Below are 15,751 nucleotides of genomic sequence, written 5' to 3'. Positions count from 1 at the left end.
TTTATGCAAATAATTTCAAATATTCAAATAATTTCCTTTTTAGGATTATCCCCAAAGAATAGACAAAAACATGAGACTGAAAGCTTAGCACCTTGATTAAAACTACATAAAATGCATCAGCATTGCAAAAACAATCCAATTTGACACCACTTTTAATTGCCATGGCTCACATAGAATTCTGAGAGGAGCAGCTTTGTGAAATGTTTAGTCTTCTCTGACAGAGAGCTCTGGTGTCACAAAAAACAACAATTCCCAGAATGTCACAGCATTGAACCATGACAATTAAAGGGGTGTCAAACTATTATTTCTGCAATGCTGATGTAGTCTTAGTGATTTAATGGGAGAAACAAGATTCAGAGCAGGAACCACATCAGTTTACTAGCCACTAGGTCACTGGTAGATAGCTCAGATCTATGTATGGTCTCACTGGAAAGTAATCTGAGGCCTGGTACACACCGTCAGGAAGTGGTGTCCTGGTGGCAATACTAGGGTTCGGGAGCGCACACCAACCGCATGCCTCCGAAACCTAGTATGTATGGGTGCCGCCATGAACGTGCAGCTCCACCCACATGGAGAGTGCATCCATGATACAAGTGCTGCACAGTGTCCGTATGTCACTGTGCTGCACTTGCATCATGGATGTGCCATAGTGTGCTAATGGCATATTGATGGAGGTGCCCACACACGCCCCATAGAACCCGCTTTTAGTGGGTTCTTTTTGGAGCAGAGAGAGCCCATGTTGTTTGGTTGCTGTGGGCTCCCTCCAGAGGAAAAATGGGTAGCTCCAGATTGCCCCTTTGGGACGGTCTGTCGAGTTCCTGAGTTTACTAAATTATTGCCAGTTGCTAAAAGGATGTTAATCTGGAATAATGCAGGACACATAGATTAAAGTGATTTTGAAAGACCCAGACTAAATATCCTGCAAATCTCAGTTTTTCATAGGATGAAACCATGGCAGTTAAAGTGGAATCATAATAAATAATCATAGTGTGATAAGGCCCTAAATGGTTGTGTCACCATCTTCACATTTTGTTGCCTGAGACAAAGACACTAAAATATCTGAAACAATGCAGAAACAGCCTCTACTCCCTCTCCACAGTTAGGCTTGCCATATCCCTCCTGCCAGCGGGACATTCCCGGTTTTTCACCACTAGGGGGCGTCCCTGCACGGTTTCCTCCTTGACTCAGCTTTTTCCCGGTTTGAGGAGGTTGCTGCCAGACTCAGGAAGAGCCTTCAGGGCCAGGAGGTGAGGAGGAGGAGGAGGAGGCATCGCTTGGGAACAGAGCCTCTTGCTGGTGGAAGGGAGGAGGCTGCGATGATCAGGAAAAGCAGGGGCTCCTCCGGATGGTCCTGGCCACTTCCCTTGGGTCCATCCCTCCCTCCCTCCTCCTCTTCCTTTCAGAGCAGCCACAGCCGAGGTGAGCTGCTCATTCAAACTCCCTGGCTTTTCTCTCCCCCCCCCCCCCTGCACTTTGAGACCCCTTTAACTGCCAAAGCTCAATGCTCTCGAATTCTGGTGTCTGTGAGGCATTTGGCCTTCTCTGTCAGAGAGCTCTGGTGCCACAATAAACTACAGTTCCCAGGATTCCATAGCACTGAGCCCTGGCAGTCAAAGCAGTGTGTTTTGGACACAGAGATCCAGTCCCTAGCTTTTATATCTCTCACACACACTGCAGGAATAATAACCCACTTTGAGACTGCTTTAACTCAATGGTAAGGAATCCTGGGAATGCTAGTGTTTGGGAGACATTGAGACTTCTCTGTCAGTGATGGCTTTGAGGCCACAACAGACTACAATTCCCAGGATTCCCCAGCACTGAGCAGTCTCAAACTGGACCATTTCCTCAGTGTGGATGCACCTGGGGAGGAATTCTGGGCACTGCAGTTCAACTACGTTTGGAGGGTTATGGGACTCCCTGTCAGAGATAGCTCTGGGGCCACAGTGTACTACAATTCCCAGCATTCCCCAGCACTAACCCAGGACAGTTAAGTCACTCTCAAACTGGATTATTTCCTCAGTGTGGATGCAGCTTTGGTGAGGAACTCTGGGCATTTCAGTCCAGCATTGTTTTATTTCTGCAGTGTATTTTGGACCAGAGACAAGGTGACCAGGCATCCTCCTCCTTTTCCAGGACATGTCCTCCATTTGGATCATAAATAATAAAATAAATAAATAAATAAAATCTTTATTTTTATCCCGCCCTTCCAGAAAGATCAGGGCGGCTTACAAAAGTGCAACAAGTGCACACAAATACAGATTAAAAACAGCAAAACATCAATACAGTACAATAAAACTAAAAGCAGCAATAAAAGCCCCATCGCCCGTCCTCATGGCCACGGAAGAGGAGGGGAGGCCCACAGGATCTTAATCGGGGAATGCCTGCTTAAATAGGAAGGTCTTGAGCTCCTTCCTAAATTGGGCCAGGGTAGTGGATGAGCGGAGCTTGGTGGGCAGCGTGTTCCAAAGGGCTGGGGCAGCTGTAGAAAAGGCCCTTCTAGAAGTAGAAGCTAGCCTGGCCCCAGGCACCTTCAGCAATTGCTGCCCAGACGTTCTGAGGGTGCGAGGCGGATTGTACGGGGAGAGGCGGATCATGGCTAAGAAGCATGGATTTATAATTACATGGGTGTTTGTAGCTTTTATTTTTGGTCATGTCCTACATTTTTTGCTTGAGGGCCTACATTTTGAGGAGAGGGCATTGGTCACCTTGGTCAGAGAGCTTTACAGGGGGTTTAACTGCCATTTTGCTGTGGTGCTGGAACAAACCACCATTCCCAGAATGCCACAGCATTCAGACAAGGCAGTTAAAGTGATCTCAAACCAGATTATTTCTCCAGTGTAGATGCAGCCCAAGCCTTTTGCTTTTCTTATGCCTGAGATTTCAAAGCCCAGCCCTGGCAGCACAACAAACTACAAATCCCAGGATTCCATAGGATGGAGTGATGAGAGTGAAAGCAGTGTCAAACTGCTTTAATTCTGCAGTGTGGCAGCAGCCTAAGTGTGCCTAATGCAGTTCTTAACATGGTGCACCTCTTGCCTACAGAGTCTCACAAGACTTTTTTGTTTAACAACTTGTACCCATTAGCTCCATTTCATGTCTCCTTTATTTAGTGGGGTGGAATACAGACAAAACAAGTCAAAATGAAGAAAAACCAAAGTCCCTTGACCAAGTACACACTTCTGAGAAGTATAGTTGGTGCAAGACACCTGAAACCGAGGGCAAATCCACTTTTTGTTTAATCATGTTTGATATGCATAGCCATGTTAACCCATGTTCAGTGTTAAACCCAAAGGGTTTGGTTATGGAATAAGCCTCTGAAATATGCAAGAGGCAATGTTAAAATAAAGCCATGTTCAATGCCCAAATGTGCTGTTTGAAATGGGGAGAGGGGGGTGGCCAGAAAGGAAAGTCCATTTCTGCCATCTGTCTAGGAATAATGCCCAAATGTCCTCCATTTTGATCATGCCTAAGAAACATGAATTTATATTAACATTTCTAAAAAAGCATCAATTTTTGTGTGTCCTCCATTTTTAAAAAATGTGTCCTACATCTGAAACTGTTGTCCTACATTTGTCCCGGTTTGGAGGTCCTGACTTATGGCAACCCTATCCACAGTTGGGGTTGCCAAGTGAAAGAGAGGATAGAACTCCTGTATGTTAACAGTGAGCTGACAGTGGGAATTCTGGAAGGTGTTGCTTGCCATGCTAGGAGCAGCTATTGAAATGTACTCTTCTACATAACCATTAAAGGTGACAGGTGTCTCGTATTTTGCCTGGCAACACTGCTTCCAGAATCAAGGTACTTAGTACCTAAGGCAAACCAATTATTTTGGTTTATTCTGTTGTTGTATGCCTTCATGTCATTTCGAACTTGTGATGATGGTATAACAGAGTTTTCTAGGCAAGATTTGTTCAGAGGATGTTCACCATTGCCTTTCCCTGAGGCTGAGAGAAAGTGACTTATCCAAGGTCATTAGGTGGGTTTCATGGGAAAGCTAGGAATCAAACCCTGGTCTTCAGTGTTGTACTCCAACACTGAAACCACTACATGGTATCTGGGGCAATAAATGTATAATAACAAGAGGGCAACTTCTTATAACACACATAATCTGCATCCCGAGTCAGCTGTTTCACTGTGTCTAATGGTGGAGCCAACCTTACAGTATCCTCAGAATTGCACTGGTACACCAGGCCAATATGCACACTGCTTTCCTGGACCCATGCAGGTTGTGCTTTTTTTCCTGCTAAGGTGGGAAATTTGTCAGTACTAAGCATCCTTTTTAAAAAGAGCACTTAATGTAACCTGGAGTTTAGCCCTTAATGTTCAGTTTACCACTGAGACAGATGGATATGAATTACAAGACATGAATTACACAATTATTTATGAGCTATTTTATATATTAAACAAGATCAAAATGGAAACAGAAAGGTATTTCCCCATTCCCAGAATCATTCATGAAGGTAATACAGTAAAGCAATGGCACTGCAGAAATAGTATTATAGAAGCTACATTATATCCATTTAGCACACTCATGTACAGATGCAAGTAAAATGTGATTGGGATTAAGATACTGGCATATAAATTGGATTGCAGTCATTATTTTAAAATATAGATAAGAATTATATTAAGAGCCTGGCTCCAGCTGATTAAATTGGAAGTGGAAGAGAAGAAATATAGTTCCTGATAGTGTTCCTCTATCTTAAGCCCCCCTGGGGCTTACACCAACAAAGAAATTTAAGGAAGGAAGGTAAAGGCCTTTCAGAAACCAGGAAATAAATATTAATTACAGTTCTCAACTCAGAGTTTTTCCTAGTAAAATGTCATATGTAGTGTATCAGCAAGGAATCTATGGATGGTGGTATATTAACAATGTTCCATCTTCAAGAGTAGGCCTGCATAGTGTGTGATTTGCTGAATCAAATTGTAACCTAAGTGCTTAATGGTAGACCCCCCCACCTACCCCACCCCACCCCACCCCATCCCATCCTGTGTGTTTTATAATCTTAACCAGGCAAGAAAGAAAGAAAACCCAAAGGTTTCACAAATCTGTCAGTTTCATTTTCTTCCCACATTTTGGTTTGTTAAACCCCAAATTCTTTACATCTTAATTATGAAGACAATTGGAAATGATGCAAACTCCCATAGGAATTAATCAAATGATATTCTCAACTATTCCCACTGGCACATTTTTGTACATACTGCTGTTCCCAGTATGGAGGGGGCTAGGAATTTGTGCTTGTCCATAAACTGTCAGCTGCTAGGCTATGGTGAATTTCTAGGGTAGAAAGAAAAAATTGTAGCCAATGTGTACTAATATGGTGCCCATCCTTGGTTCGTGGGGAGTTGGAACAAACATCTACCTGTCCCCAACATTAGATAGAGTAAGAAATACTGGCCTAGATAATAAATGTGCCCCTGAAAACAATGGCACCACAATACCCAAAATAACAGCTTCTCCAACCTTTCCCAGTTACTTAAATCTCTGTTCCCACACTGTGGTAGCTGTCTGCATGGGTGTCCCACTGAGCCACTCAATCGCATTTGCTGTTGCTGCAGATTGCTCACTTCTGAGATCAGAACAAGGTACCCAGTGATGATCACATGCCTGGGAGCCTTGTTCTGACTTCAGAAAGAGTGAGCCCCTGGTGGTGATAGATGTGCCAGGTGGCTTGACAAGAGACCCATGCAGAATGGGCCAGATAGTGTTTGGACTGCCCATGCCACATCTGGGAGTTGAGGCATGCATTGTTCAAACAGGATGATGCCAGAATCAGGCTGGGTGGGATTTTGGGGGCATGCAGACTAGTGCTGTGACATTTTTAGAGTGTCTAAAATCCTGGAGAGCTATTATCAATGTAGATCACCCATTCCTAACCTGCTGCTTTCTATATATATTTGCTTACAATTTCCAGTTCCAACCATCCCTGTAAATTGGCCATGTTGGCTGGAACTGATGGCAGCTGTAACCATCATCCCTATGCCAGGAAAAAAAATGTTTAAAGGGACCTAGGATGAAAAAGGCTGGTGTGAAAAATATGGAGTTAGATGTCCCATTGGTCTGACATGGTACAAGGCAGCATCCCAGGTTGCTAAAGGTATGGAATGAATATGGAAAAACACATGCTTATATCATGCATTTTTATTACTACACATTATGGGGAAGAAGACTGAAAACTCAGAAAGGGGCATATGTCTTTGACATTTCTCCTGTGTATTTGGGTCACATCTAGCCTCTGGATGAATAAACTTTTGAAACTTTCCAAATAGTTCATTTAAGCAGCTACCATTCTTAATCAATGGATAATATGATGCTTTCCACAACAGAGGAAAAAAAAGAGAGAAAGAGAACCCCCAAGAGCTTTGACAATGGTACAGGTTGCTGTTGTTGTTGGCATCCCAATTACCTAAGAAGCATTCAGCTCATCATATTTGCACATGTCATCTTTTTCTAAGTGGAACCAATTGCATTAAAACAGTTGTGGAATTTCAGGCCTCCATACTTCAGTGAAAATGCAATCATAAAAATTTCAAATGTACATATTCATTCATTTCTCCCCCCTCTCCTTTAACAATGTCAGGCAAATGTGGTCCAGTAGATTCACTGGGGGCATAATTATCAATGCTCCATCTGTAGAATTGCTAATGGAAAAATTACATACATAGCCAACTTGTTCCTGCATCTGATTTCTCTGTCTCCAAAACTTAGGGTGGAGGAAGTGTTACATTCATTATTGCTTCTGTCATTTTATTTCTTCGTGCAAGAGATGAAAGTTTCCTCACAGTCTCTCCATCTAGCCACTTCAGTTCAAGTGAATCTGGGAGATGGTGGTGTCAGAGGAAAGATACATTTGCCATGTATTTATTCAGCGTTTAAGCCAAAATCCAATCCCAAAGGTTCTGCAAGAGGAACAAAACTTTGATTATGAGTACAGGTAGTGCAGAGGAAACATATATACATAAATTAATTATAAATAAATATATTTTGCTTGGTTTTGGCCCAACTCATCTGGGCATGTAATGAAACTCTTTCTTTCTGACCTTGTAACACAGTGTAAAAAATTACAGCTGAGAAGAAATACTACTACCACAGATTATGCAGTCATGTTTCCCAGATTTGGGGAAATCACAGGGGTCAGCACACAACTTTGCTGTTCATATGTTGCAAAGAGGAATATTTCATTGATGTAGAAGAAAGTGATATGAATAGTGCAAAGGGAAGGGAATACTTACCAAGTGTGGCATTTATTTATTTATTTCATTTTTATGCCATCTTTCTTCCAGAAAGTGACCCAAGGTGGCTCATAAGAAAAGAAAACCACTTTAAAAACTTTACTACAAAAATTTAAAAACAATCAAAATAATCAAGTTAAAACAGTATAAAATTAACGTTAAAAACATACAAAAGTTCAAAACATAATTAAAACACACACTCTATATAAAAATTACTGTGTCGTGATTTTCAAAAGTCTGCCTAAATAAAAATGTTTTTATTTGCCAGTGAAAGGAGAGCAGGGAAGGGGTCAGCCTAGCCTCCCATGGAAGGGAATTCCAGAGAGTGGGAGCAGCTACCAAGAAAGCATTCATTCTCTCTCTCTCTCTCTCTCTCTCTCTCTTTTGTGTCCTCACCAGGTGAGCCTGTTATGATGGAGAGACTGAGAGAAAGCCTTCTCCTGATGATCTGTTCTGGTTGTTAGCCCCCCCCCCCTTTTTTTTTTTTTTTTTTTCCCTTATCAACAAAGCTTCAGGAAGCAATGCTTCAAAGAGACACTGTAGTTGTGAAGCTAAATCAGAGTATGATCAATGTTTCTTTATCCTCATGTCCTGCAGATTACTTTTGTAGAAGTGTTGACAGTAACCCATGATAGGTTCACCTTAGGGTCACCATAAGTCAGAATTGACAAAGGCATACAACAGCAATAAAAACATGAAGACATGCATCCCAATTTTCTAACAATTTCCCCTCCATCTCTACATCTGCCACATAGATACCTGAATCCTTCCCACAACTGATTTATCTCCTGACTTACTGCAGCAATACTTCTGCAGCACTATGTCAGCTATTTGATTCAAATAACATAGCCAGTTGTGGTGAAGATGACAAAGGGAGCAGGAATGGCACATGAGTAGACTGTGTTTCAAAGAGAAGACTTTATATAAACCCTATTTTCCCTTCAGAAAGTGAATCAGTTTGAATCAGATTATGTTGGACATGTACTGCTACTTTCTGAGTGGAGAAAGCTTGTCCACTTTCAGGGGTTTGTGTAGTGTCTGCAGTAGCATTGTCAGTTCAGCACTATCCCACTCCTTGAGGTTTCATAGCCAAAACCTGAGAACTTTGAGAAGGTCCTTATGACACAGGGTGGGTCCTTGTAATGACACAAAGGCAGGGCAAGCATGGCCTGGGAGATAGGCTGGAACTGTTACTGGGCAAACCAGTTCTCAAAACATCTGTGGAGGCAACCTAGGTAAATGGATCCCAAATATGGTAAAACTGGACTAACCAAGCAACATGGCTACCCATGGGGAAAAAAATAAATAAAGCATTTTGGGACATCTGTAAGGGAAGCTAAATTTGCCCAGTAGCTGCATCAATTGCCCCAAAATGTACAATGTGCCCAAGTGCATGCACCCACTAGTTGTTGTTGCAGTTGTTGTTTTACCCTTTCCTCTCCCCTCACTTCTGACCTTTTGGTGCACGGATGTCGACTGTTCATACTGTTTGCATACTCAGAGTGTCCTGCTGCCCACTAATAATGGGCAGTTCCCCAGGCTTTAAAGCCAAATCACAGAGAAAGTTCAAACTTTGCCCTCCATTAACACTGAGAGGAAGCATAGTGTAGTGGCTTCAGTATTGAGCTAGAATGCTAGGAGATGATGTTTTGAGCAGCACATGGTTCAAATGGACAATGGACAATATCTTGGGCAAGTACATTCTGTGAACCTTAGAAGAAGACAATGGAAAACCTATTCTAAATAAATGTTGCCAATAAAACTTTATGAAAGGGTCAGTATAAGTCAGCATTAATTTGATGGCATGTAACAAGTACTGTTCACCATAGAATATCCTGTTATATTTTTTACACCATCACATGCAGACACAACACAGTCATATACAGGCACACACTGTGAAGATGCAGATATATTTGTGTATATTTATTTATGTATCTCAGTCATAGATCTTATCCCTGAGGAACCAGTTTCTAATGCAGATGAGAGGATTCTAAAGAGAAAAATGTGTTAAGGAAAATGTTGATTTCAAAGACAAGTCCTGGAAAAACTACAGTAACATCCAAAATCCACAAATCAGTGATAACTTTTAATTGGCAAACCAATATGCATGATGCACTGGCTTCTTCACCAGGCAAAGTTGTTAAGAATCATACAGGAGGGAAAAAATATAAAATTACAATGTTAGTCACAGGCTTGCATTTTCTCACGGTGTTGGTGTTGTTCTTTGGAAGGATATATATGCAAATGGATCCCTCCTCCTTCTGACTATGTGGCACTGGATAAAAAGCAGTAAAAAATCCAGGAGATAAAATTTGAATTCCATTAGCTAGGCATCTGAGATTCAGTTTAATCCAAAAGGAAAATAAGTGTATCAACATATTTTCAAGTCACATTATAGACCATAGCACAGTTTGCCTGATTCTAACTAAAGAGATGTCCTTGGCTTTCTTCAGATATGCATCAGCTATACTGTGGTTATTATCCCCTTCAGATTAATATGCTCTGGACATGATTCATAGAAAGTCAGCATTTAAATATTTATAATAAATGACAAATAAATAATAAATTACAAAGCAGATTTTCAATTTACATTTCACATTATTTCAGTTCTTTCCCCCCACCCTACCCTCAGAGGAATAAGTTAGGCCACACATCCTTCTCTGGAAAAAAATCTGGGCATTTCAGTATGATTACGAATGAATAAATATTTTAGGACTTTTTTTAAAGACCATGTTGTTCTCTGCCAATAAGGTACTGAATAAAATCAGGAACTAACAGACTCACAAGTTTTCTTCTAAATTTTTTTTTTGCATGTGTAATAATTTAAGCTAAGGATACAAAACTCAAAGCCCTCTGAGAATTACATTTATATTTTGATTAATTCCTAATGCTTCATTACAAATAGAAAATTGTGTTTTTCCATGTTTTACTGTTTGCCATTAGTTCCATTCCATTTTATATAATCAGACAGACAACCTTTCCACTGCTTTTGTCCACATTTCTCTGTGCTCATCCCACTCACTCTACAGTATTTTCTGCCACATTTTTCTCTGTGTCCAATAGCAGTCATGTTTTCACTTAAACTTTCTGTCTCTGCATCAGTTTATCTGTATCCCACCAGTCTTGCACTTAGGATTGCCAACTTTTTTTGGCAGCACGAATTCAAAACATTTGCAAGTGACAGATATTCTTTTCATAGAGAAAGCTCCGCTTACTGATTCCTGCCTACCAAAATGCTGTTAGGCCACAGAAGAAACATAAACTGGTTTGCTGTTGTTTTCAAGGCAGGTGTTAGCATTGATTCCAACCCCCTTTCTTCTGTTAATCTCTTTCATTTGCTTTGTTATATAGCTTTGTGGCCTGTTCCAGCTGTCCAGCCAAGGAAGTATATTCCAGAGCAGACAGTGATCCATTTTAGAACAACAGATGCTTTATTTGGCAATGCCTCTCACACCAAATCAGAACTTGGAAGTAATACTTACAAATAATAAGCTTTATTTTGTAGGTATTAACCCTCCCCCATATGTTTAGATGAACTTTTTCTGAAAGCATAACATAAAAGCAACTAGAAATGTAACAAATAAGATACTGAGTAATAGGGAAGTACTGTGCACTTTTATTCACTCCTGCAAAGGAGAAGGGGCAGTTTAATTAATTTTCTCTCTGCTGTACAGTGTCTTTGAAAGCTATCACTTTTCAAAGAGGTGTCATGTATGATGAACTTCTCCAGCAGCAGTGGAGGTAGAGACATTGTGAACAGGGTGAGAACAGGGGCATCAATAAGGGGATGCTGGGGATGTGAACCGCACCAGGTGACACTGTAAGGGGCAATGACACTTGCCCTCAAAACACTTGCCTTTTGGCAGAAAGGGGCTGTGGTGTTTCCCTGCTTCCCTTTCAAAAACTCAGGAGATGGTGTGAATGGGGCTAGGTTCAGCAGAAGAAGAAAACATAATTTTAATAATTTTAAATATTTTTATTACTTTAATATTTTCATTAAAAAAGATCACAGCTTACCACATTTTCGCTTTAATCACATGAAAATATGTACATGTAAATACATTTAGGCAGAATATATAATCGTGTAATTTAAAGATATAATATTTTAAATTTTGCAAGTTGTTTTTGTCATAACTATTACCATTACATTCAGTGAAATATGGGAATTGTAATTTATGAGTAACATTAGTACAAAAAAAACATTACTAAGGATACTGTATGGTGTGATATGGGGTGATATCATGAATTTCTACACCTAATGATGCCACTAGAGAACTCAGATGGGGATATAGAAAGAAATGTATGAACTTCTTTGGAAGGCTTTATAATGAGTTACATACCAAGTTACTTCTAAGAGGTAATGAGCTGAGTAATTTGTATCTCTTTCTTTTGGCATCATTCTTCCCCAAGGTCTCGAGCAACCTTCTACACACACACACACACACACATATCTCAAAACCTTTTGGCTTCCAGAGCTGTCTCTGACCTTCAGCTTCCAACTGTTCATACACACCACTCATACTCCATGAATTATTTTCATGCATCAAGCTACATGCAACATATTACTCATGGGATGATGATGATGATGATGATGATGATGATGATGATGATGATGATGATGATGGTGGCAGAGGCAGGGATGTATCTTGCAAGAAAAAGTCTTCCCTGTAATGTCACCTCCTCCCAAGTTTCCTTGTTTTCATCATCCAAAACAAAAGATCAATACCAACAGAAAAATGGTATGTTTAAATCCTCCCATATCTGTTTGCTGCAGCTGCGTTGGGCAGGACTTGTTTCTAGGATGGAGGACCATCGTCTCCCAAAAATAATACACTACGGTGAACTCGCCACAGGTCAGCATAAGAGGGGCGCCCCAAAGAAGAGATACAAGGACTCCCTGAAACAACACCTCAAGCTTGGCCAAATCGATCACCAACAATGGTCCTCCCTGGCCTCGCATCAGGAGACATGGAGATGCACTATCTATGATGCTGCAGCCTTTTTCAAAAACTCATGCCGAATGAGTCTCGAAGAGAAATGACAGCGCAGAAAGAACCACAATTTGGAAACATCACCCAAGGACACATTCTGCTGTGCTTTCTGCAACCGGACTTGTTTATCTCGGATCGGCCTTTTTAGTCATCAACGCGCTTGTAGAAAGCATGGGATGAGTCCTTCCTGAATTTTCGTTCGTGAAGAAAAGCCAGAGAGAGAGAGAGAGAGATCTGTTTGTGCATTGTGGCATGCTGGTATATTAACATGGTATTCATTGCATAACTCAAGGACCTGGATGATTATCATCATAGGGAGAGCAAGACATATTGTATTGATTTGTATTTCTTAATCTTAACATTCAAAGATGTAGCCTTGGAAGTCTGTTTCAGTGGATTCTTCAATTTATAAGAGGAGGTAGATTTTAACCTTTGGCAGGTGGAAAGGCTGCACGGTGTAGTGGTCTGAGCTTTGGACTGTGATTCTGGAGACCAGGGTTAAATCCCCACTCAGCTAAGGATGTCCTTGGGCAAGTCACACTTTCTCAGGCTCGAAACATATGGGCCAAAAAAGAAAAAGCAGCTTTCAGACACTTTTGTTCAGATGATGCACACCCCCAAAGCAGCCAGAAGCTACTCCAGTGCCGTGATCCAGTACTTTGGACCTAGGGTTGCCATAATTCTCTACTATAAACTGGGTCAAAATGTAGGACAAAATTTAGGCCAAAATGGAGGACATTTAAGAAAAATGGAGGACCTTAAAAGTCCTACATTTTGGGCTAAATTTTGTCCTACATTTTGTCTCGGTTTATAGTAGAGAATTATGGCAACCCTATTTGGACCAGATCAAAAAAGAGCAGAATTAATTCACGCCTGGTAGCAGCTGGTTTAGGACCACAGTGGCAGCCCACTTTGGAAGTGGGCCATGCAGCTGCTGTAGTCCTGGCCTGATCACTGCCAGAGTGGCCTCTGGCCACTCCTGGTGGTCTATCTGCTTTACCCCTCAGCCTCAGAGGAATGCAAAGGCAAATCTTCTCTGAACAAATCTTGCCAAGAAAATCCCATGAGAGATTCTTTTTAATAATAATAATAATACATTTTATTTGTATAATGCTTTTCCATAGATCAAAGCGGTTTACAGACCATATAAAACCATTAAAAACATCTCATAAAAATAGATAAAATCCACTAATACAAGTTATACAAAATCTGAACACAATCATTCAACAGGGTAAGGCAGAGAATACACAGCTTCATTTTACATGGGGGAAGGCTTGACAGAAGCGGAAGGTTTTGAGGCTCTTTTTAAATGTTACCAGGGAGGTCACAAGATGGACCATAAGTTAGGGTTACCATAAGTTGGAAATGACTAGAAGGCACACAAGAAAAACAAATACTACTAGGTGCTAAAAGATTCTCACCCTTAGTTATCCCATACCTTTACTATTTTGCCTTTAGTAATAATTTTACTATTAGTTACAAGAAAGCCAGCATGGTGTAATTGTTTGAGTATTGGACTATAATTTGGAAACCCACTGTATGACATTGGACATATCACCCTCAGCCTCAGTGGAAGCTACTTTGAATGACTCTTGCCAAGAAAACCCCATAAGAGCTTTAGGACTGTCATAAGTAAAAAATGACTTGATGTCTCACAACAACAGTAGCAAATTAGTTACAACTTGTAACAGTTGAAAAAGTATGCTGTCAATGTCAAGCATTCTATAGGATAGTGTGGCAACAGCAGTGTATGGGTAGCCAAACCAAGGATCTTAATTAGATCAGATGCCAATGTAGACAGATAAATAGCCCATAAGAAATTTTACTTAGCCTATATGAAAACACACATCATACTAAACTGATAATAAAACAGAACATAGAAAATGTAGTCACGTTTAGGGTTTTGATGAAATGGTTTCCCCTTCAGTTTCATCCTTAAAAGTGGCAGCACCCCTTCTATCAATGAAAAATGTTCATTATTTGGCAACAGTGAGAAAAAAGAGTGAGCATTAAGAGTGGGGATGAGGGAAGGTCTATTCTGTGTTTGGAGAGTAGTGATAGGAATACATGGAAGTACACCACAAAAAGAAGAAAAACTCCTTTGGAATAGCCAGGTGTGTATGTCAAAATGAAGGCATTGTGTTCCATATGAATTCTGCTATGCAACCACAATGAGATTTTTCCTTCAGCCCCCAAATTTCTAGCATTGTAAAGAGTGAGACACTGAAAATTATATTTTTGTGGTTTTTTTCACATTATGTGGCTGCGTTCTGAACCTCACACTTCCAACTCTAACAGTTGCTGTGTTTGAATTCCCTTGGGAACTTTGCCTGTCCCTTTCCTCTGGGTGCCTTAATCCATTTCTAAATGTTTAACTGAAATGTGTAAAATATAGCCATGCTAAAAATAGGTTGACTAGAGGGAAATTTCATTGGGGAGGGCAGAATTCTTATCACACTCATCACCCTCCCACCGTAGCTACAATACTGCCCCTCTGAAAATCTGGATCACAGTAGTGTGGAATGAGACAGAAGAGAGCATTGTGAGAGTTAAGTATGTTACAGAACACACTACAAACCCTCCATACGAATCCCCACTGCCACAGTCAATTATAGACCATACCATAAAGTTTGGATATTTCTGGGGATAAGATGAGTGGGCTCGACATGTTCTGTTCAGGAGACATTGCCTTTGGTTATTTGTAGATTAAGAAGACTGAAAATTGGCCTAATGAAGAGAAACTGTTTTGGTCATCTTCAAGAGACTTTGGTTTGGTTTGGTTTTTCCCGGGAGGCAGAAGAAAAGCTTTGCCTAAAACAAAAATGTTCTTGTGCTTAGATTTACAGAATTGCTCAGATGCTCAGCGAAGGAGAAAGGTCTCACATACAGAGGGAAATACTGCCATGTTTAAATTGAATGCTTGTACACCTAAAAAGCAGTAGCTGAACAAAGCTATGCTCACCCTTTTTGTAAAGCATCATACCTGAATGGAGAAAATATTAGCAGGACAGTTTCGCTAACGGGCATCTTTTAAAAAATAATTCTCTTTATTGGGGAGGGGGTCTTTTTTCCTCTCTATTGAGAGGAAAAATAATAAAGTAATAAAGCAAACAAAGAAATTGTATGGGGTTCCCCCCCCCCAAAACCCTTCTGAGATTCTTCCCACCTCCACCCACCCTCCAGCCCTTAAGGCAATTTTTATGTGAAGAGTGAAAGACCACAAAACCACTTTTGATCTTTTATTTAATTTGTTGCTCTTATCTGCCCTTCATGAGTTTCTCTTCTCGCACACCAATATAAATTGTCAGAAAACCTGTCATCTCTTCTTACCAAGCAAACCTTTTTACTATGAAATTCCACTGCTTTCTCAGTGTCATAAAACTTAAAAGGTATATTTTCAATTATCCTCCACATACCATAGTGATTTTAGTTCATCTACCACTAGAAACCTAGTGAGAGCTTAGAATGCTATTTTTAAAGCCTAATTTCTTACTTATTACTTTAGGGATACTTGTGTATGTTAACAACCT

The sequence above is a fragment of the Sceloporus undulatus genome, chromosome 1, assembly GCF_019175285.1.
Source record: "Sceloporus undulatus isolate JIND9_A2432 ecotype Alabama chromosome 1, SceUnd_v1.1, whole genome shotgun sequence".
NCBI classification, from domain to species: Eukaryota; Metazoa; Chordata; class Lepidosauria; order Squamata; family Phrynosomatidae; genus Sceloporus; species Sceloporus undulatus.
Note: the sequence above shows the minus strand (reverse complement) of the source record.